Raw genomic sequence first — 794 nt, forward strand, 5'->3', positions numbered from 1 at the left:
CATGGCATTTATCATGCTTGCTCAATCATCTCATGTAGTATATGGAATATACATAATCTCATGGCATTAATCATGCATACTTAATCACCTCATATGGTATATTACATCATATACACAATCTTATAGTATACATCATGCACACTTGATCATCTCATATGGTATATGGAATTTTCATCATATACAGAATATTATGGCATTCATCATTCTAAATGTGCACATTATAACATTTATAAATAAGCATACAGTATCTTGTCGCCACATTAGTTCGTAGACCGGAGTAATCGAGTGGACTTCAAACACAAGGTGCTTGTCTCTCCTTGTTGAAAACTAATAAATAGTAGAATATTTACTTACATAGGAGACTCGTAAACCATTTAAAAACCATTGCATCAACCATATCACAATCTCTAAGAATTTATTTTTCTTAGAAATAATTTTCATTCTTAAAACTCAAATCCTTTGATAACCACTTTAGATGTATCATTTCAACATATATAAATAATCCATTTCATAGAAATTATGCTAGCTTTACTTATCAAAATAATTTGAAAGTGGTGTATCCACTACTTAATTGGAGAGTCAATTCCTGGCTCTAATCATAACTCCGTTTCGTCATTATCCACGGAGTTTTCAAGTGTTCCTATCATACAACAATCATCATAATCATTTCATAGCATAAGAATTTTATAATAATCATTCTAAGTACTTTTGAAACTATTCAACTTTGGCTAAACTAATTTTCTATATAAAACCCATTTTTAGAAATCCATAAATCTTCCATCTTTACCTTAAGT

This window comes from Theobroma umbraticum, unplaced genomic scaffold (assembly GCF_002168275.2).
Source record: "Theobroma umbraticum cultivar Fairchild unplaced genomic scaffold, ASM216827v3 scaffold_239.1, whole genome shotgun sequence".
NCBI classification, from domain to species: domain Eukaryota; kingdom Viridiplantae; phylum Streptophyta; class Magnoliopsida; order Malvales; family Malvaceae; genus Theobroma; species Theobroma umbraticum.